The sequence below is a fragment of the Phyllostomus discolor genome, chromosome 8 (assembly GCF_004126475.2).
Source record: "Phyllostomus discolor isolate MPI-MPIP mPhyDis1 chromosome 8, mPhyDis1.pri.v3, whole genome shotgun sequence".
Taxonomy (NCBI): Eukaryota; Metazoa; Chordata; class Mammalia; order Chiroptera; family Phyllostomidae; genus Phyllostomus; species Phyllostomus discolor.
This window is the reverse complement of record NC_040910.2, coordinates 69,011,348-69,034,183: the sequence shown is the minus strand read 5'-3', so window position 1 is coordinate 69,034,183 and position 22,836 is coordinate 69,011,348. Positions and strand designations below refer to the sequence as shown.

General features: G+C 49.4%; 1 protein-coding gene across 2 annotated transcripts in view; it reads right to left on the bottom strand.

Moving 5' to 3' along the window:
* The window catches only part of GAS7 (growth arrest specific 7), a 207,048-nt gene that overhangs the window by 131,769 nt on the left and 52,443 nt on the right, over positions 1 to 22,836 (bottom strand). The window contains exon 1 of one of the 2 annotated variants that reach the window (XM_036032995.1): positions 13,027 to 13,047. The exons of the other annotated variant lie outside the window; for it this stretch is intronic. The gene's annotated coding sequence lies outside the window, so the exon portion shown is untranslated. Of the gene's footprint in view, positions 1 to 13,026; positions 13,048 to 22,836 lie in introns of those variants that run through there. 2 annotated transcript variants of the gene reach the window in all.

Sequence of the window (22,836 nt, the reverse complement as noted above, 5' to 3'; positions counted from 1 at the left end):
CAAGTACTTTGATGTGCTTAAATTCAGTCCTTCCCATAGTCTAATAAAGTAGGGATTATCCCAGTTTATCTTTGAGGACACTGAAGAGGGAGAAAAGTATTTTTTCAAGGTTACAGAGCTCATAGGCGACAGAGAAGGAACTTGAGCCAAATCTGTCCCACTTTAAACCTTAGTCCTCATCATTTATCATAGTGCCTCACCTCAAGAAAGTAGTGGGTCTTCTGCTTCTCCTACTTCATAATTAGGTCACTGAAACTTCAAGTGAGGTATCTGAGGCATGACAGGATGCTGGCTACCCCGACAAAGTGGCAAGGGGTTCCACAGTACATGCTGGACTAGGACACCCACCTGGGAGAGAGTGACGCTAGGTGGGGTGGCAGAGGGGGATGAGGAACATTAGGGAGAGCAGAGGGGCCAGTGCCTGGGGAATAGTGCACGAAGCGGCCACATACCAAAGCAGTGGAAGTGAATTCTTTTGTGCTTTGAGACCTATACATGTTCACATTTCCATGGCAACGGAGCATGCTCACTGCCGTCCATACCTGTAACTGAATGACTCACATTTTTGGCATTGCACTAACCCAATCCAAAGTCATTAGCTAATCAGCCTAGAATGAGTGCACTCTCCCACTGACAGTCCCTTGGAGGATAGATAGCATCTATTGTGTCCCTCTGAGGCTCTGGGAGCTGGGGCCATGTATCCTTTGCCACCAGCTCATAAGAGTGCACCATAGCTACTCCAAGACCCATACAAGAGGAGAGGGGGGCTGGGCTGTGGCACAGATGCCTTGGAGATTCCAACACCAGTGACCCCTGAAAGAAGACAAGACCTAGGAGCTGCAAGGACCACACCCTGCCCCCTACTGACCAACCTGGAGAGCTCTGAGTGGCTCCCAAGTTACTAAATGATTTTCTCAGTTTAACAAAGGAGCTTGACAGGGCACCAGCAAACACTGCTAAAGGTCCCTAAAACCCAGTGGTTACATGAAAGGAGTTTTTACCCCTCTGACCAAAGGGAAATCCTGTGGTTCTCGCTTAGTTGCTTGAGAGTCAGTCAAGAGGTTTGTATGCACATGGGGAAAATCCAAGGGGCAAATGATCGGAGAAGGAGAGTCAGGAGTAGGGAGATACCCCACCTGCCCAGATTTCAGAGTGAGCTCCGTGTGGCCTCCCAGGAGGTCCATACACACAGACTCCGCAGCACATGGGTGCAGCTGCCCCGATTCTACTAAGCAGGCAGCCCTCTCCCCAAAGATGTGATTACCAAAGAGCTGGACCAGGACGTTTGAGGGGTGCTCATCAACACCACCTCAATAGCACTTATCATCAAAGGCTTCTGAGGGAACATGGCACGTGCTTGTCCCAGCTCAGCAAGGAGTATGTCAGCTTGTGGGACACGGTGGCCAAGCATCTACATTGGTGTCTACATGGCTGACAGCACCCTGCAGACAAGCTTTGCCCACGGCAGAATTTCAGTAAACGTTCACTGAATTATGTACAATCAATACATGAATGAAGAGGGCTTTCTGAACAATTTCCTCAAACGGTTCGGAAGCCTTCGTCATTACAAGAGGACTGACTCGGCAAGCCTCATGGTCTCCGAAGGCAGCCAGTCGGCCACCACTAAGCTCTGAAATGCCCCACAGGACTCTGTGCTGCAGAGAAATGGAGGCAGTGGATCTGGATGCCCTTCTCACTTCTGAAATCCATGGGTCCCTGGGAATCCTCTATAAAGTAATTGGAAATGACGAAAGGCATCAGCACACTAGGGGGCATATTCAGAAGGAGGGAGGGAGGGGGAAGAGGACCCTGAGGATCTGGTGCCAGGAGGGCCCCCTGGGCAGGAGGGCTGCTGGAGCTTCACCCAGAGCAGACCTGCTCCACCCAGCTATGGAGGCGGAACTGTACCAGGGTCAGTGCCAGTTCATAAGAGGGAAAAAGGCTGTGCTGCTTTAAAAAAATAGAAGAATTAGTGAGCCAGCAAAACTGCAGCTCTGTCAGGGGTCTCAGGGAGAAGGGCCATGGTCTGAAGGCAGGAAGGAGGGGTAAGTACAAGACCCTGGGCAGTGTGGCTGCTGGCAACCATCCTTCTTGGCACCAGCATTCCGATATTTTTGAGCCCCTAAGCTGAGGTGATGAGAGGTTCAGCTAAAGGGGGACCCAAGTGTCCCAACAACAAGTTCCTTGGCCACTGGCCGACTCTCATTAAATCTGTGCAGGTCCAGGCGGCAGAGTGGCTCCATGTGGCACTAATTGTCGAACATCTTTTTTACAAGCTCAGCCCGGCACTCAGAAGGGATTCAAGGTAAACGCTCACAAGGCCTGGTGTCTCTAACAGAAATAAATCACCCTTAATTACGCAGGGCAAGTTGCCATGCTGTCCTATTTCTGGAGTGGCTGCTCCTGAGGGGAAAGTGCAGTGTGGGCACAAAACCCGGAGAGGGAACATCACATTCAGCAGGTCCCATTTCAGAGCGGGGAGAGGCTGCAACGCGAAGTGCAGCATCTCAGTGACAGCCAGGAGTGGAGAAGAGAATTAGCGACAGTCCCTGCGCTGTGTGCTGCCTCTTCCCTGACCCAGACGCCCAGAGCGCAACGTGAAAGGAAGAGGAAATCGAAGCAGAAAAAAGATGAGTGCTGGGTGAGGTCGGGGGCCTATTCTATCCGACCTTCCAGCACAAGAAGTGGGCCCCACACTTGGCCCAAGCTTTGCAGCGAGTACAGAGAGGGAAGCGTGCTTGGCTACATGCTCCTTAGTGTCCTGAAGATAAAATAAGCCACCTGCTCAGGGAAACACAACCATTCCTGCCCTAACACTAGGAGAAATTCCTCCCAAGGTTCATAGAAAGAAAACGCACAGTTAAAAAAAAAAGCCTTTAAAGACCATAAGTTCCACGACACTGTTAATTTTAACCCTTGTTTGAATGAAGTTCTTCAAAAGCAATCACTGGGTATCAGTTTACAGTGGCTGTTCCTACCACCCAGGTGTCAGGGAAGGCCTGGCTCATGGAAGTAAAAATAAGAAGCGACCTCTCACGTTTGAGGAGAAAACTAAGGAAGGGAGGCAGGATATAGTGTAAACAATTCCTCAACTTCCATAACAGGGAACCAACAGACAGTGTTAAAGTTAACAAATCTTGAAACATCTTAGCATTTCATTTAAAATTTTGGAAACAACTGCCAGGAGAGCGAAAAATAAAAAGTGCCGGAAAGGGAGAAGTCGGAAATGTGCCGCTTTGCATTCTGGGCCCTTCAGTACGATTTGATTTTATTATTAACCACATGTACATTATTACTTTTGCTTAAAATAAAAACAAAGGATTTTAAGTTGTAGCATGGAAAATGAGGAAAGAACATACCAGAATGAAATGCAAAAGACAGAGTGTATTGTTACAGGGATATTTTGAGTTTGTGCTGATTGGTGGAAAAAAAAATTCTCGTGCAAACTTCAGAATTATTAAGAACATGTCTCTGCAGCCCTGGCTGGTGTGGCTCAGTGGATTGAGTCCTTGCCTGCAAACCAAAGGGTTGCCAGTTCGATTCCCAGTCAGGACACATGCCTGGGTTGTATGTGGGCCAGTTGCCCAGTTGGGGGTTCGCTAGAGGTAACCACACATTGATGTTTCTCGCCCTCTCTTTTCCCTCTCTCCCCATCTCTCTAAAAATAAATAAATAAAAACCTTTAAAAAAACATGTCTCTGCTACACACCTCACAACGCACAGAAACACAAGCACATACACCCCACAATGGAGAACCTCTACTCTAAGCAGTTCCTCAAAATCTGGATGAGGCCAATGAGGCAGGTTTCCTGCACTGACTCTTTCAGGTCAACTAACTTTCATGGAAGTTCAATTCGCCTAAGAACTTAGGTCCACTTTACAGCCTACTCTTGGCTTTCAGAGCCTCATGGAGAATTCCAGATCAGTGACACCAGGACACCCAGTTTCCCAAAGATGCTGGAACATTTGCACGAAGGATGGTGGTTTAGCCTCCGGCACAAAGTCACTGCATTGTAGGATCTCGAAGTTGGTTCACGTCCTCAGGTTCTGGCTAAGGATTTGGAGTGCCCACATGTGAGGTGAGATTTAGCAGAGATAATCTGCTAAAATCACAACACAATAGATAACCCACAGAGATCAAGAGCAGACTGGTGATTGCCAGGCACTAGGGGGATAGGGGGTGCGGAGTATGGCCCCTGACTGTTTAATGGGTACAAAGTCTCCTTTAGGGGCAATGAAAATGTTTTGAAACTAGACAAAGGTGGTGGTCACATAATATTGCAAATGTACTAAATTGTTGTTAAATTGTATACTTTAAAATAGTTATGTTTATGTTAGGTGAATTTTATCACAATTAAAAAAAAATCACATCATGCTTCAAATCAAATCTCTCCAGTGGACTCCCTCTGGCCTTGGTGTAAGCGCCCATGTCCAGTCCACAGTGGTGTGATGGCCCCCGTCCCTCCTCCTCCCTCCTCCAGTCCAGACACAGTGGAGAGGCCAAGTGCAGGTCCACCTCTTGGCCCAGGCACATTCACCTGCCCTCCCCCCAGACCACTCCTACTGTAGATAACCATAGGCGCATTCACCTGCCCTCCCCCCAGACCACTCCTACTGTAGATAACCATAGGCTCCCTACCTCATTGCATTAGGGTCTCTGTCCAGATGTTAGCAGCCAAACACCCCTCCTGTCCACCTCATCCAAAATAGCACCACCTGCTACCCTCTGCTCTGTGAGGGGAAACAGTACCCCTCTCACCTGATGCCACATCCCGTGGTTACTTTTACTGTCTGGTCTCTCTAGTAGAACCTAAGCAGTGAGGGCAGGGACTTTGTTACAAATGCCCAGTACCTAGAACAGGGACTAATGTGTCAAAGATGTGCACTCAAACTGTGTTGAATGCATGAATGTTCTTGTTCAAGGTTCTAAGCTATTTGACCAGGGATTACTTTTTTCCAAGGGGCAAACTGGCAGGCAAGTGTTCAACAGACTAACTTTGACAAATCCTCACTGTATTAGTCTCTTACCACTGCTGCAACAAAAAAAAGTAGATCCCCTTATTTGAGGGAGATACAATCCAAGACTCCCAATGAATGCCTGAAACCGCAGGCCGTACCAAACCCTATATATACTGTGTTTTTTCTTATACATGCATACTTATTACATTACTTTTGCACTTCAGGGCTTTAATTAAGTAAAATAAGGGTTATCTGAACACAAGGACAGCAATATGGCAACAGTTGATCTACAGGGAAGTGGGAACACATTTTTAACCTGTGGACTAAGTGAAGGGCATTTGAGTGCATCAAACCAGCTTGCAGATGTGAAGGCATCTCTTTGTTGGCTCTGTCTTCCTCAGGACGTAAAAGGAGGTCCAAGACCGCAGTCCTGGAACAAAGAACGGGCTACAGGCTGCTAATCCCTAACCTACAGCAAAGATCGCCCCTTGCAGCCCCTCATCTGCATCCTTGTGGATCACTCCCAGATCCACACTCCAGCCCCAACTCCTGTTGATAAACCACATTCTCCCACAGAGGGGCAGACCACTAACGCCTCCAAAGCCAAATTCCATTCCCCAAACACTCCCTGCCATAAACTTATGTTTATGTTTATATTTGTATTCCTAGCTCCCAGAAGCCCAAACCCCAAATCTGACGTCTTTCATTTTTCCATTTATCAAATTCCCCACACTTGGTCCCTTCCAAAATGGCCTTTAAAGACCACAAGTTTCACAGGGTGGTTTACTTCACCTCTCAGTCTGAACTAGGTCCGTAAGAGGCAACCCTGGGGACCCGTTTCTAGCTGCCGTTCCTGCCACCCAGATGTTGGTGAAGGCCCTGCTAGTACAAGTGGTAAAATCAGAAGAAAACTGTCACATTTGGGAGAAAGGCAAGGAGGGGAACTCCCATGTCCTATCTATTCAAACACCAATATCTCTCCCAATTCCGCCCCCCCCCCCCACCAGTCCCTCGCCTGTTTGCCATGTCTGTGTCCACTCACTAAAAAGTTAATTAATTAAAAAAATAAAACAAACCTCTGACAGACCCTGCACTGTATGCAAAACAAAATCCACGAATCCTTCAAGGACCTTCCACATTCTGGTGAAGCAGTGGTGAATACCTGTTGATTCTGCCTGCCCGTCCCCCAGTGCCTTCTCATACCACCAGCACCCCATTTCTCTTCGGGGAGCCATACCTCTCCATCCTGAGGCGTGGGCAACACCACACACCCCCAGGACGCAGGGTCAGGGCCTATTCTCCAGGCTTCTAGTAGATTCCATCCTCCTGGCCACAGTGTCCGGTTCTGAAAGCCTGCCTGATTCTATGGGGCTTCATCTTGGGACTTGGAAAAAGCAGCTCCCTGGCTGAGAGCCTCCAAGCCGTGAGGACGCCAGTTTGAGGCTGCCTGAGTCTTCACCCTGGGCTGGCCCCATGTGTGGGAGGCAAGCAGCTGGAGCGAGAAAGGACCCATCCTGACCTCAGGACAGTACTGCAGGGGAGCCCACACATTCCCTTCTCTGCTTAGGCAGCTTTGAGCTGGATTTTCACATTTGCTAGAACAGAAAGTGTGCCCCAAGGCAACAACTTCTCTTCTTGCCTCATCATCTCACCCCCACCCCACCCCTCAGCCATGCCAGGTCAAACATTTCCTAAGTCCATCCAAAACAAACACTGTGAAGGCAAGTTCCTTTGTTTAGTACCCAAGCACCCCTCCGGTCCCCCTGTGCCTTGGCTCACACCACTCCCTGGCCCTAGCCCTAACCCTTCCCTCTCCGGCCTCTGGGGATCCTCTCCTCTTAGAGGAGCTGCCTTGTCTTCTGTGAGGTCCTCATCACCCTTTTCTGAGGCCCTGTAACATGTTCCATAGGTTTACCACAATGACCTGTTTAAAACCACTCCCGGAACAAGACCACAAGCTAAAACGGCAGGAGTTACCGGGATCCTCTCTGCGCTTTCCCCAGGAGATGCTCAGTGCACACTGTCTCCGTGGAATGGGAGACAGGAGCAGAGCAGAAGTGAGACTCTCCATTTAGTGTGCTCAGACACCACTCAGGACACGCCAGGCATGGACGTCAGGTGAAGGAGGGCACGTGTCCCGGCACCAAGCACTGGCCTCAGCCAGCTCGGGGGCTCCCTTCCAGGCTGCCTGCTTTTTCACGTTTTCACAAACCTGTGACTTCAGAACTGCAGAAACTCACTTGGGCTCCGAGCCTTCAGCCAACACTGCAGGTAGGTATAGTAGGTCTGGAGGGACCCGCTTCCTTTTGCCCAAAGCTCCCATTCACCTCCCATTGCCCCTCTCTCCTCCCCAGTGAAACCTTCTGAGCAACTTGGTGGACAGAGCTCTCGGAAGGAACAGCAACCTGGGGGTAAGAAATTCCTGGGGACCTCAAGGAATTTCTGGGCCAGCCTGACCAGGAAAGCAGGAGGTGGCTTCCTCAGTTGAGGGTAGATTCTCCTAATCACGACTCCCCATTCACTCCAGATGGGGGTCGGGGGGCTGCCCCTTGCCCTTTCCCTTCTCTCAAGCTGCCTTTTAGTGACTTTTTTGCTCCAATATTTACACTGCTTCCACTATATAGAATGAACCTAACGGGGGAACAGGGTGAATAGATGGTCTAGGCACCAAGTAGGAAGGACATTCATTTGCTGAAGGTGGGCCAGGGCTTCTCATCCCAGGGACCAAGATGGTGGAGAAAGAGTAAAAGGCAGGGTTCAAGAAGGTACAAGGGTCAGCAGGGCTGTGGGAGCCACACATCACCAGGCACTCCCCTCCTCCTGAATATAAATGATCAAAGAAGGTTTAACTGAGGGGCAGAGTTGTGGCCATAGGCACGGAGGTGAGAAATGGGCATCCTGTGTCCACTAACTGCTCCCAGGACCTTCTGTAAGCCCTGCTTCCTTGTGCTTATAAAATAAGCCTGCTGGATTTGATGACCTATCTCTGAGGCCCTTGCCTGAATCACAGTCAAGTGACTCACTGGAAAAAGCAGAGGAAGTTGGGGACACGCCTGTCCCACCCTCCCTCTGCCACGCCCCTGTTTACCAAACAGCACTCAGGACACCAGCCCAGGACACATTCCTGGGAGCAGGTTCCACAGGCCCAGCAGTGCAAGAAGGGCCTGGCAGTGCAGAAGGCCCTGCTAGGTTTCCACCATAAACGCTGAGGCCAAGCAGGCAGGAGCTCTGTAAAACTTTCTGGCCAGGCAGCCCTCCCACGTAGGTGCTGAAAGTGAGGAATGAGCTGTGTTTCTGAATTCCTGCTCCAACCTATTTTTCCCCCAGCATTCTTGGCTTAGGTGGCCAATCTGGATGGTCAAGCCTGAGCTGAATCCTCTCACCCCCAGCAGGCCCAGGGGGGTAGGGGCAACCAGTGCTGTAGGAAAGAGGGCCAGTGCAGGCAGGGCAGCCAGCACAAACACAGCACCTGATTTTGAAAGGAAAATGGACTCTACATGACTTCGACTTCAGTGAGGTCAGCACCTGTGCCACTATCTCAGGAGGCCAGTCCACACAGAGCCCTCGGCCCAACCTTTCTCCACAGAGCTATACTCTCCCACATCGAGCACACCCCAGACCCGCAGCGCAACCAGCTAACTTCCTCCTGAACTCACTGGAAACTCTCAGCCTCCATTTCATACCAAATGGCCTGTGACAGGGACAATGAAAGGCAGGGCTTTCCCCTCCTGCTGGGTCTGAGGAATATTCCTGGCTTGTGAGCCCAGCTCCTTAGCACCTACATTGGAGAAGAAAGACAGAGAAGAGGAGGTTCTAAAGGCTCAGAAGAAGTAAACAGAAATTTTTGTTTAAAGGAAGGCTTGGTAGAATTACTCAGGTATAATGGTTGTTGAAATGAGTACTTCATAGGGTTCCTTGCAGCCTTGCCTTTTGTGATTAATTCCATTATGTTTCTAGCCCAAGCTGCATTTTGTCTCCTATCGGCACAGATGATCAAAATCGTGCTGTCCGAGGAATGGTCCCTACCTGCCTGCCTGGGTGTCCTCACCATGGAGGTCCCTTCTTCTTGTCCTGGCAGGGACGTGGGCACACATCCTCCCTCACACAGTCAGAGCAGGGAACACTGTTCCCGCAGGCCTCCCCTGGCCCTCATACCTTGTCCCCTTGAAGTCCTTGCCATCACCTGGAGACTTTTCCATTGACTTCTGCAACACTAAGCCTTTGGCTTCCCTCTCTGCCTGAAAACTGGATCAGTTCTCTCAAGTCTCATCCAGGCTAACATCCAGGATTCCAGCACTTCCTTATCTCACCAGTTACCACTTTGGGTAGATTTCCATTCTCCACCATCTGGAATCAACCGGCCTTGATTCTCCTTCTGGTACCACTCTCATTCCTTTCTTAGTCCTATGCTTAGCATAGGGCTGACCCCACCTCCCAACCATATCACCCTAGGCTCCACTTAAAAGCTGCACACTGATTTTTATCCTTTTTTTCTTTTTGGAATTACTGAGAGCTTCCAGAATCTTTCTGAGGAGGTTGCTAATGTGGAAAATGAAGCCAGCACAGAGGAAAGACGACTTCTGATGACGCTGCCTTTGCCTCTCCTATTAGTTATACGTTATTGCAGTGTAATGAATTAGCCCAAAGCTTAGCGGCTTCAAACAACAGATGTTTATCCTGATGGTTTCTATGGGTCAGGGACCTGGGTGCAGTCTGCCCGGACCTTGAGCCTTACCTAGGGTCTCTCCTGAGGCTGCAGTCAAGGTGCTGGGCAGAGCTGTAGTCATCACAAGGCTCGGGTGGAGGAGACTCTGCATCCAAGTGCCTTCCTGTGGCTGTTCACAGACCTCAGATCCTCGCCGGCTCAGGAGGCACTGGCTCCTTGCCATGTGAAGAAATGCTTTAGTCCCTGACTTTTGTCAAGGCTCTCAGCCTTCCAACCTTTTTGTTCCTCTACCCTTGACCACGACTGGGCTGCATGGCTCAAGAGGCCCTACCATTTGGGTGCGTGCTTTGTCATTTTCTAAAGTACCTGGTACCAGCAAGGAAGGGCTGGCAGAACCATCTGAATGGCCCCCTCTTCAGGCCCAGATGGGTCCTCGCACCCATCAACCCCAAATGTAAGGCAGACCAGATGCCTTGAGGAGTTCTGCACTGTGCCAATAGGGTCATCCAGGACAATGTGCAGATTCCAGAGGGGCAGCCTGGTGAGCACATTGCTCCTGCTGGCTGACACAGTCTTTGGTGGGACTCTATAAGACTGAGCCCCTAAGAATAGCCTTATGCTGACTTGGGGAGACTCAAATGTTAACATTGACAGGGACCCACACATCCTAGGGGCAGTCCTGCCTCTACCCCACTTTGGCCACCTACTCCATCCCCTTGACCTGGGATTTTAAACCTGTGCTTCTCAAGCCTGGATAAACATTAGAATCAGCAAGGGAGCTTTTAAAAAGGAAGGTGTTTGGGATCCACCACAATTAATTCAGAATCTCACTCAAATCAAAATTCCCAGATCCCTTTTTAAAGTTCCTCATATAATCCTAACATTGAGCAGCTTGCTTTAAATGGATGGCTGTAAGTTTCAAATAGGTACCCAATTCTTGCTCCTCTGCCTAAATGTAAGTTCAATGGACAAATAATGTGAACATCACCTGGACACATTAGGAAATTGTGTGTCTTCCTATGCTTCCCATTGCAGAAGGGCTGTGGAGACTTGCTTCTCAATGGGGGGCAAAGGACAGCATCAATGCCCCCTGGAAGCTTGTTAGAAATGCTGAATCTATATTTTCAAAAATCCCCAGGGGATTCATTTGCACATTCCAGTTTGAGAAGCACAGCTTTGGCGGCTTAGCAACCTTACTATAGGTGTCCTGTGGATTTGTTTTCCAACTTCAAAACAACTATTTCATGGTCTTTCTCAGATACTAGACTTACTAACACCTCACTTACTCCTAAGCAATCTGACAGCAACGATTCATCAACCCACTGCCCGAATTCCATCCCACCCACATCAGTGCCCACGTTCTCAGCCTTCCCTCCCACGAGTGACTAAAAAGCTGTCCTCCCATTAAGGCAACCTATACCTGCTTTCTACCTGTCAGCATTAACACCTACTTTTGAGAGAGAGAGAGAGAGATACCTTTTGATCTCTAGTCCTCCAGTCCCTGCCTATTCCTCCACTTCTCATCACAGCAAATATTTTCACCAAGAGTTACTTATAGTAGTGACCTCTACTTTCTTACATCTAATGCTCTCCTGCCCGCTCCACTGGGTCTGCTCTCCCAATGTCATCAGTGACCTCTATGCAGTTACCAAATCCAAGGGTGCCTTGAACTCTTCTAGGGGCCTTGGCCAGCCAGCAACATTCAATACTGCCTCCTTCTGGAAACTGTGACTGCTCTTGGCTTCCATAGCATCTCACCTGTTTTCTCCAGCAGTCACTTTTCCAGATCTTCCCCCTATGCCCAGTCTTAAATGTTGCAGCAACCCCCTGCCCCCTACCCCTCTCTTTTTATGTACTCACTCACTTTAGTGGTATGAGCCTATTCCATGGCTTTATACACCCTCTATTTCCTGATGACCCTAGATTCACAGCTTTAGCCCTGACCTTTTTCATGTCCCCCTGGCTACTTGCCATCTTTATATGGATGATCAGCAGGAATCTTTAACAAGTCAAAAAAGAACCCAGCTGCTGCACTTCCAAAAACAAAGCAAAACCAAACAAGACCCGCTCCCCATGCCTCATTTTAGCAAATGGCACCACAATCCATCCTCTTGGTTAAGCCCGAACTCTGGGATCATCAAGTTCTTCCACCTTCCCCATTCACTCTCTCTCCACTGCAATTGGTTCTACCACCAAAATTTGGCCAGCATCCACCCACATTTCTGTTTCCACTGCTGCCACCCTGCTCCCACGGCACCACCCACACTCCCCTGTAGCGTTACAATGACCTAACTGGCCGCCTTGTTCCATTTTTTGTCCTTTACAATTCATTCTCAATATGGCAGCCAGAATGAATGAACTTACAAAACACTAATCAGATCATGTCAATCCTTAGTAAAATCACCCAAAGACTTTTCACTCTGCTTAGAAAAAAAGAAATCTGAACGATTTAGCCTAATTTACAAAGCACTGCCTTCTTCTGCCTGCCTCATCTCGCATCATTATACACCATTCTCTCTTCAGCCACTCTGCCCTGCTAGCTCTGCGCTGCTCCTGCAGTAGACACTAGCTGTGTGTGGCTATTTAATGTGAAATTAAAGTTAGCTAAAATGAAAATGCAAAATTCAGTTCCTAAGTCCCCCTAGCCACAATTCAAATGCTCACTTGTCACATGTGGCTGGTCACATGTGGACGGGGCTGCTCGAGCTCTTCCTTGGAGGGTGCAAGTTTTGTCCCTCCTTGTAGCCTTTGCACTCACTGCCCCCATCGCCCGAAGTATTTTCCCCCACTTCTCCCCATGGCTGGATCTAGACATTAGTTTCAATGTCATCTCCTTGGAGAGGCCATCCCTGGACACCGAGTCTAAAGAAGCTGCCAGTGGGTTATTCCCAGTCACAGGAACCAGTCTAAGCCTCCACAGCATTCAGCACTGGCCAATGCTTCTCTTGTTTATTTGTGTTTGCTTCTTGCCTAATGCCACCATGTCACCTCACCCCAAAGTACTCTTCTGCGATCAGGGACCTTGTCTGCCTTGCTCACCACCACACTCTCTCTAGCCCCTCCTCCTGCATTCGTGGAGTGGAGGCCTTGACATGCTCTGCTCAATTAGTAGTCATTGACTGTTGCACCACTGTCATGTTTGTATTTCCTCTTACATCTCTCATAGCTGTCACTGTTTCTCCATTTTCCCTGCCACTCCCCACCCCTCTCCAGGCCTCATCCATTCCACCCTGACAGTACTACAAACGGAATCCTGCCTCTACCCTCTGGCCAACCCTGCAAACACAAGAAGGTTAATCTTGCTAATGTTCCTCTTGCCTAATCAATTCCCTGCCCCTGCCCCTGCCCCTTATGGTCCCAAGTGGCCTCCACGTCCCCAAACGTGGCGGGCACGTTCCTACCTCGGTGTTGCTGTAAGGCCTTCCCCTCTGATTCTAGCACTCTCTCTACTTCTTGGTGGAGTCGCACCTTCCCCTGCCTTCCAGGTGTGGCACAGACGGCAGTTTCTCTGCAGATACTATACTGGCTGGCCCCTCCTCTGGTCTTCTCCAGCACTTCCCGTCTGCAGCCCTGCTTTGGCACTTCTCACGGGAGACAAGAATCGCCACCTCCCACATGCATGCACACAGATAATCCCTGAGATTATTACTAGAAGCAATGGTTCTCAGAGGATCAGAGTCACCTGGGAAATCAGTAGAAAACAGGCCCAGGCCCATTGAAGTAGGCTATGGTCTGGGCCTCTGTCCTTTGTGCACATTCCCTCAAAAAATGGAACTCGGAGAACCCCCAAATCTGAGATCCACTGCTTAAGGACCTCAGACCTGCAACAGGAGCTGCTCAAGTTCTGCCACTCCCACGCATTCCGAACACCTGAGAAGTGAGGGACTCGATTAACAACCTCCTCTCACACAAACTTTCTCTTCACCAAGCATTGGAAGTTACCCCAGTGGCAGACTGAAAACAACTCCCCAAATACATCCATCTCCTAACCCTAGGAACCTGCAAATGTTACCTTACAGGAAATGTTACCTAAAAGGAAACTTGCAGGTGTGATTAAGTTAAGGATTTTCAGATGGGGAAGTTATGCTGAATTATAACAGGTGGGACCTAAATACACTCACGAGGGTCCTTACAAGAGGCAGAGAGGGGAGCACAGAGGGTGGAGCCTACGTGAGAACAGAAGTGGGGGCAGAAGAGGCAACACGGTGTGCAGCCGTGGGCCAGGAAAGGAGTCTTTAGCAGGGGTGTCCATCCTGCGGTCCAACACAAAATCATAAACTTACTTAAAACATTATGAGATTTTCTCGTGATGATGTGTTGCGATGTATTTAACATGTGGCCCAAGACAACTCTTCTTCATTCAGTGTGGCACAGAGATGCCAGAAGGTTGAACATCCCTGTGAGGATGGAAAAGAAAAGGAATAGACTCTACCCCAGAGCCTCCAGCAGGAGCCAGCCCTTGGTTTTAGCCTCAGAAAAGTCATTTCACACTGGGAACCTTCAGAACTAGGAGAGAATAAATGTTTAGTTTAAAGCAAAGTTGTGTCAATTCATTACAGCAGCAATATAAAATGAATATGCCTCCTCTTCTTACCATAAGGTAAAGAAAATTGAAAATTCATTTTTCAATTACAGTGGATGTACACTGCATTAGTTTCAGGTGTAGAACATGGCGATCAGACATCTATATAACTTAGGAAGCGATCAGCCCAATAAATCTAGAGCTCGTGTGACATGATGCACAGTTTTTACAATATTACTAACTGTACTTTACACCCCCATGACTATTTTAATAACTGGCAATTTGTACTTCCTCAATCCCGTTCAATGATGTAAAGTTCTAAGTGTATAAGGAGCACGATTTTCTAAACTCATGCATCTGTATTTGACTTATGTATTGAAAAAATAGCACAAGATACTCCTCCTGGGTGGGGCTAGCTTGCTTCATTCACTTCTGTGCTGATAGTGCTTTGCTCAAAGCCTGCTGTTATGTCTGTGAATGCCAAAATTCCTCTAGGAAGGGCAATATTCCAAGTTGGAATTTGGGGCCCTCTCTGATGGGCCCTCAGCCTGACCCCAATGGCATTTCCAACAGGGAAATACATAAAATCCAAAAATAGACAAGTTGTCAAGCTTGGACACCTTGGGGAAGAACAGTTATATTTTGACTTGAGGAAAGATAGACCAAATATACTCTGCCTCTTAGACTCTTGTTCTCATTCTGAGAAGTGCACAGCTTAGAGGTGTACTGTTTCCATATGGTAACCACTAAGCATGTGTAGCTATTTCAATATAAATTGATTAAAAATAAAATTGAAGACCCAACTCCTCAGTCACACTGGTCCTATCTCAAGTACCTCATGTTAGTGGTTACTGTATTGGGTGGCAAACATATAGAACATTCCCATCATCATAGAAAGTTCTAGACTGCTGGCTCAGAGCATCTGCCAAAGTGTCGTTAGCCCTCAGACTAGAGAACTTAGAGGGAGAGAAATGCAGTCACCACACCCCGTCCCCCCCGGAATTCATTCTTGAGTGTGTGTCTTAAGATGCACAGCTAGGAATGGTACCCAGAAATACCTGCCCAAATCTGACTTTTCAATGAAAAGACAGCTCTTTGGAAAGTGAGAAACAGAAGCAGCAGGGTGAGGAAACTGCAATCAAGGGTGGGACTCAGGCAGGGGTGAGATAGGGGAAGATGAAGAGGAACTAGAGGAAGAAGAAGGAAAAGATAAAGGAGTGGCAGGTAAGAAATGGATTCTAGTAACATTATCATGAGCAGAAAATTCAAATGTCAAAAAGGAGGTCTCTTTTGAGAGCTGAAAACAGGTAAAACCATCTACTAGCCCACTTGCTGCTCTGAGAGCAGTGTACAGGACAGAGGGCCCTCTCCCTCTGACCGGCGGGAGCCTGAAGGGACCATACCCATTCACGGTCCCCATGGGAAGCAGTGATAGCTCGGGGGAGAGATGAGGAGAGGACACCAACTGAAAGCAAAGACATAAAACTTTCCCACATGGAACATTTAAAAATTTGCAAGTACACCATACTGGAGAGGCTGTGGGGAAATGGGCACTCCTAGACACTCTGGCGGACAGCACAGCTAGGTTGGCCTGGTTGGGGGCAATATTGGCACTTCCTATCAAAACCACAAACACTTGTTCTCTTTGCTCCAACCTTTCAACTTCATGATTGGGAACTTGAAAGCTCCCACCCATGTGCAGCGTGATGGACATATACAGGTAAAGGTAAAAGGCAGAGACTGGAAGCAATCTATACACCTATCAGTGAAACGAGTTCAGGAAGGCATTAAAAAGAGTGAGGATATGCTGTCTATTGACTAAACTCCAAGATATATTGCTGTATTTTTTTTAATTGTAGCAACAGCAGGGTGCAGAAGAAAGGGGGAGCTACTGCCTGTGTGAAGGAAAATAAAGGTGCATGCGTATTATAAGCGCCTGTACTGGTTTAAGTCCCCACAGGAAACTGGTGACGTGTTTGCCTCTGGGGAAGGGAACTGGCAGGTAGAGGACAGGAGGGAACAGAGTCAACTTTTCACTCTCTGTTCACTCTATGTGAAGGCACCCTTCAAATATCACATCTGATCTATCTATGTCCTATCCAACAAGGGTAACTGAACAAAGACACACTTCTGGATATGTACATTCAGCAAAATGTCTAAAACATACCCATTTTCCCCCTTTCTGTACTGGTACTACCGTCTCAAAGGGAAGACCACATCTGCCAGGTGGGTGGGCCCAGGGGACCAGCTATCATGTACAGCAGTCATGACCTCCTGGGGGTGTCACCAGTGCCTCTGTGTCCTCTCCCAGTGCGGGTGTCCCTTCCCCTGTGGTCTGGAAACTCCAAGGGGGCATTTCCAGGACCTGGCCCTCAGCAAATCTGGGCTGTCATCCAGCCTTGGAACTAACCAGGGCTTGTCCTCCCCCTGCCTACATCCCAGCTTTGGGGTCCTGATTCCAACCAGGATGTCACCACATCCCAGTGGCCCCTTCAGGGCAGGGTCTCCCACAGCCACCGCCAAATGATCCCCTGCCAGCCTCTCACTCCAGGGAAGAAATGAAAGCAGGTCCCATGGCTGCCGCCTGATAATCACCATGGACACCAGATACCTGCCTGGATCAGGTCTGGGCCCATCAGCCATCCCCACAACAATGCTATAGCAACAGAGGTAATATTATTGTTCAGAAAATAAAAAAACCACACACACACTGTGTGGTGTGACAGCTTTCCAAGCCACAGAGATAATGTTCTTCCACACCCTACAACTTTTGCCTCTCCCTTCCCAAAGACGACACGGCTTCTTCAGTGGGAAGTTGCAGGCTTGTGGCATCACCTTGTGCCATTGCTCCAGTATGTGTGCCCTTCCCTGGAAACAGGTGTGAAGTGGAGTCCCAGACAAACCCAAAGTGGGGGCCAGCAAGCTGGAAGTGGGGCAGCCTCCAAGGTGCAGCTCCAAGCTGCCCTCTGTCCATCAGTCCCTGTCTGGCTCCTTCTCCATGCCAGACCCCAGTGGGGCAATGGGGTTTTGGTGGTTGCAGCAATGAGCCAGCCACACAAGAATCTTCAGACCTAAATGTGGAAAGCATTAACTAACCCAACTGAAAAGACATAAATCAGGAGGGGAGCTCGTGGCGCAGAAGAAAGCAACTCTTCTCGGAGAACGAGAGCCTACTCTGTTGCTCAAGAGCAGAGTGAGTCACCAGCCACCAGCAGCAGGAGGATGGGGTGGGAGAAGCAGGGAGGGCGGGGCCCCAGTGGGACTGGCGGGTGGACGGGTAGGGGGAGTGGTGCAAAAACACAGCTGTAGGCTTCTAACTAACCACACTTCATCAGTAAGATGTCGCCTCCCCTCCCCAACTCAGGAAGTGTTTCAAAATGTGTCCGCCTCCCCCAGAGAAGGCAGCAGGAAGGAGTCTTCCTGACAGCCCACTGGCCACCCTTCTAGCCTGCAGCTGGTCTCAGGGAAGCAAACCTTATACCCTCCAGAGACAAGGCCTCCCTCTTCCTTCTTTGCCCCTCCCTGGTTTTGTGTCATACCCTTTGGGGATCCCCAAGCCTGAGGTGAACACCATGGGCACAGTTCTTGTCTCACATGCTCACCCATCCTCACTACCCTTTCTTTTCATCCTTTCCTTCTTTCTCCCAAGCACTCCATCCTCCACAGAAGCTGCTGTTGACAGCAAGATGAACCCCTCAGATGCCCCATTTTCCTTGGGGAGAACCTCCTACCGTCCTTTAGGACCTTGTCTTACCCACCAACTGCTCTACCAAAGCTAACCCCCAACCTTCCAGTTCTTGTACCTGCTAAGAGTGTGGCCCTGTTGTCCCTGGGTGTTGGGGGAGAAGGGGCCTCCAGACAGATAATTTGGCTTGGAGTGGAAGCACAAGGAGGTCTGTGCCCTGCAGGCTCTAAAAATTACCACGGCAACATACCAACTTCAAGCAGGACCCACCCTCTCTAGGTCATCATCATCTTGCTCTGATGAATTAAGAGGTTGGGTTTATAGATTAACTGGGTCCCTCAAGTGTCTGACATTACATAAGAAACAAAACTAATTCCCCTGGAGTACTCAGGGGCTGTGGGACTTAGTTCAGAGAACACAGAGAGTGGGGGTACCCTGGGCACAGTGGCACTCATCCCCCATCACTGGGTGTAAAATAAAGGTGATCAACAGGAAGTACCATGGTACCCTGAGAGGGAAACCACTTCCAGGACAGACCTTGTGAAAAGGTGAGACTGAAATGAACTTAGAGGACAGGGTAGGAAGAGAGGACAATTCCATGCCAAGGAACCATTCATTCATTCACTCATTCATTCAACAAATATTGAATGAGCACCTCCCACACTAGACACAGTTTTAGGTGCTGGGGTCACCATTCAATAAGACTGGAGCTTGCACTCTTGGGAGGGCAGACACACAATCCTCACATCTGAGAGACAGGTCAGTGATCCAGTTTTGTTGGGTGGTGGTAAGTGCTGATAAAATAGAAAAATTAGAACAGAATAAAGAGATGGGCATGGCAGGGTGAACAAGAGACTGAAAGGAGTTGAAGGAATGAATTAGCTTCCAGTGGCTGCTGTAGCAGATTATCACTAACTAAGGGGCTTAAAGTCACAACTCTGATTTATCCTCTTACAGGTCTGGGGTGCAGAGGCTGAAATGGGTCTCCCTGGGCTAATGTCCGGGTGTTGGCAGGGCTAGCTCCTGCTAAAGGGTCTCAGAGAAAACCAGTTTCCTTACCTCTTTCACCTTCTAGAGGCTGCCTGCTTTCCTTGGCTCGTGGCCCCTTCCTGGCATCAATCAAACTCTTGCTTCTGTCCTTGCATCTCCTATAGACCCTGACCCTCCTGCCTCCCTCTTACAAGGACTCGAGTCATCACACTGGGCCCATCTGGATAATCCTGGATCCTCTGTTTATCTCAAGATCTGTAACTTAACCACCCTTGCAAAGGCCATTTGCCATGTAAAGCAACAGTCACAGGCTCTGAGGAGAAGGCTATGGACACCTCTGGGGGACCATTCTTCAGCCTCCTTCAAGGAGTTAACTTTGTGGCCTGCAAAGGCCATAATGAGGAAGTGACATTCCAGAGGCCAGTTTGCAGGATAGCAGTGAGTGAGTTGAGTGGGAGGCACAACCCTGAGGTGAAGGCCACAATGGGGCCTGTTCACATAGCTCCTCATCTGCCACTGTGAGGCTTTTTCATTGTCTACACAGGCTATCACAGGGACCTACTGGAATGTTCTGAGTAGAAGCAGGACATGGTCAAACTTCTATGTAAAAACAACAGATGGCAGTCTTGCCCAATGGTCAGGAAGCAACTGCAGTAGCCCAAGGGCACAACGATGACACCTGTGGCTCAGACCAAGGTGATGGCCATGGCAGGGGTGCAGGGCAAGAAGCTGGATTTTAAAAAAATCTATTTGCAAAGAGGTGTCAACATGCTTACCTGACAAACTGAACACAGGGTGGGGGAGAAAAGGGAGAGTCAAGGGTTTTGATTCAAGCAGTGGGAAAGACAGACTTGCCATTCATGAGCAGCAAAGGCTGTGGGCAGCCCAGGCCTGGGAAGAGAGACCAGGTGTGACGTGTTGGACAGGTTGAATGCAGATGTCAAGTAAACAACTGGATACATGAGTCAGGAGGTCAAAAGCAAAGCTGTGAGCAAGGATCAGACTCACTGATCCACAGCTTAAGGCTCTCACACGGGAGACCACTGGAGGTCTGGGCTGGGGTGCAACAACAAGGCTGAGATTTTGGGTCTGGACTGTACCCTGAGAGTAATGGGAAGCACATGGGGTGTGGAGCCGTCCATGACTACCCCAGGTTAAGTCTGTGAATTGGGCGCTAGTTGCAAGACAGGATAGAGGCTGAGTAAACAGGGATTTTGCTTTAGCCCTCAATTGCTCAACCAAACATTTTCCCACGCCTCACAGAAAACAGGATGAAAATCACTGAGTTGTGGAGAAAGGAAGGGGCGCAGGGAGGCATTCAAGAATGCAGTTCTACCAGAGGCTCCAAACATCTTTGCTGCTTCTACTTGGTGGGCTCTCCGGCTTACACTGGGGCCCTCGAAGCTCTGTGCTGCAGCCTGGAAAACCCTGATATGTCTGAGCATGGTGCAGCATCAGTGTGGTCCTACCTCCAGTGCCCAGTATATCATGAGGACAAAACAGGGACAAATGCAGGTGGCCAGACAGTGTGAGCACCAAGATATGCAGGGCTTCACCACCCCCCGGACACAACCCCAACAGGCAATATGATCAAAAGGCGATGTCTACCACTTGTCCCAGAGACAGATGGCACAAGGGAAGTGCCTCCTGGGCACTCACTTTCATCCACTCATTTGACCAGTATTTAGTGAGCACCTACCACGTGCCAGGCACTGCTTCTAGACATTTGGGGCACGTTTATAAATGAAACCAAAGGGGAAAAAACCCTGTCTTCATTGAGCATTCATTCCAGAATAGGGGTAGTGGGTGGGGAGGAAGCAGAAAAGAAAAACAATATGTAAGTAAATCACAAAGAATATTAAAAAGTGATAGAGGGGAAAAAGTAGAGCAAGGTTAGTGGAATCCAGAGTTCGGCAGGCAGGGCATGGGAGTTTAGGGAGAAGGATGGCAATTTTCAATAGTTCAGGAAGTTACAATTGCTTCAAGTCACAGTTGAAGATCTTTCTAGCTCGTCCATTCACTTCCTCTTTTCTGCCATGCATTCACTCATTCATTCATTCATCAATTTCATCCATCAGTTACTGTGCACCACAGTAATGTGCATCACAGGTGCTCCCTACTCTCATAAGGCTTACATTTTATTCAGGGCGATGTTAAGACAACTAATTCCAGAAGGGCTGTGAGTGAGCAGAAATTGACCAAGCACATTCCTGCGAGCATGCCAATCAAAATGAAAACACAAAACACAGTGGAACAAAGTGCTGTGTGCACCCCACCCCACCATCAGAGGGTCTGATTTTTGGTCAAGGGCCCCGCCCACTTCCTTCCCTCTACTTTGTCTCCACCCCCCTCATCACCACCCCAACCTGGGTCAGTAACACTGCTCTGGTCTCAGCTACCAGAAGCCACAACTCATTGTTTTCTGCCTGGAGGCTGCCCACACAATGTCCTTTCACATCGCCTGATCACTATCCCAGAGCACCTACTGGTTTTAGGGCCTTCTCAGCTACCGGGCCCATTCAGTGCTGCAGACCCAGCACCTTTTCAGGAAGCGCCAACCACAGCACTGAGCGGCGGGCAGCGCTGCCTCCTGTGATGGGAGCACCTCTGTCGGGCAGGTTTTGATCCTCCTGCCTGGCTAAGCTCACTCCCAGGGCCATGACAGCCTGTGGGGAGAGGATGAGCAAGCAGGGCAGGATGTCATACCTTGGCTGGTTTGGCACCTAGGAGGCCAAGCTACTGTGGCAGCTCACACCTCTGGCCACAACTTGGAACTTTTTTATCAGCACTGACCACTGGGGGACTACCAGTGAGCTGAGCACGAAGGCTCTTTCTGTTTGAAGAAAGTCAAGGCTGGCCTTTGGTGTTCATCTCTGAGTGTCTCGTGGCCTCTGGATCCTCCATTTCTTCCCACTCCACATCCAGCTGTGAACCAGCTGGACCAGTGATGGCCCCAGGTCCCTGGTGATGACACAGCCACTCATAAAGAGGAATAGCCATCAGGAACTGGTCCAGCCGAGTGTCCCCCTCCCTTGGCCCCACCATAAATTCTCCCAGGCTCATATCCTCCCACAGCTGTGGGGACTTGAGAAGGTGAGGCACTATTATTTTTCCTTCCCTTCCCAGCACTGCGTCTCCCCCAGTGGTTTGGCTAGACCAGGACTCAACCCCAGACCACGAGTGGGAGGGCTGTTCTTGAAAACATAAGCATGATTCTCAGCAAAGCTGCTCTGTGCCCTCCACACCCCAACAGCTTCACAGAGGCGCCCCAATGAGAGGAGATGGTGCAGCCTGGCCCACTCAGTGCTGTGGTTGACACTTCCCAGGAAGAGCTGGGTCTGCAGCATGGAACAGGACAGGTAGCTGAGAAGGTCCTAAAACCAGCAGGTGCTCTGGGATAATGACCAAGCAAGGTGTAAGGACATTCTGTGGGCAGCTTCTAGCCAAAGTACGGGTTCTGGTTTCTGGTAGCTGAGATGAGAGCAGCGTTACTGACTCAGGTCAGGCAGAGGAGACATGGAGGAGGAAGACAGAAGCAGATGGTGCCCTGACAAGCTGGGAGAGGAGGAAGAAGGCAGGTAGAGAGAGGGGGCTATGGGGCCTACTCCCTAAGAGAGAAAGTGAGATTCCTCCCATTGTCACCCTTTGTTCCCCTTCACAACGGTCACATGAAATCAAAGGCCTGCTGGGACCCCAGGCTAGGGAAGTACCTAGTTATTCAAACTGGGTGTGTAAATGCACTTAGGATGGGGCAGTGACAGAGCTGCAGGGCTGCGGGTCCTCCACTTCCTACTATGGGGTGGGGGACAGAAGGAGGGAGTGTGCAATGGTTTAGTACATGGGCTCTGGAGAGAGATGGCCTGGGTACAAACCCTGTCACTGGCTGGGTGACACTGAAGAAATGATGTAACTTGTCTGTGACTCAGTTTCCCCAAATGTCAAATGGGCCTGGCAATATCTAGGCTTGTTGTGAGGATTAAAAGAGTGTCTGGAGTCCTGGCCAGTGTGGCTCAG